Source organism: Penaeus monodon, chromosome 28 (assembly GCF_015228065.2).
Source record: "Penaeus monodon isolate SGIC_2016 chromosome 28, NSTDA_Pmon_1, whole genome shotgun sequence".
NCBI classification, from domain to species: domain Eukaryota; kingdom Metazoa; phylum Arthropoda; class Malacostraca; order Decapoda; family Penaeidae; genus Penaeus; species Penaeus monodon.
Genome location: NC_051413.1, coordinates 26,402,134 through 26,402,357, shown reverse-complemented (window position 1 = coordinate 26,402,357; position 224 = coordinate 26,402,134).

Genomic DNA, 224 nt, shown 5'->3' with positions numbered 1-224 from the left:
ATTCTATATACCAGGTGGATCTGATGGTTAACTAAAAAAAGGCTTCATTAATCATATGAATAATTAGTTCAAAAGTAGATGATATGATAATTATATCTATAATAATCCCAATGATGTTTATCATAAGTATCTTTTGTGAACAGACTTTTACTGAATAAGTGATATGCATAATGAAGCACAGGATTATCACATTAATAAATGACATTAATTCTAGCTCGCTTTGA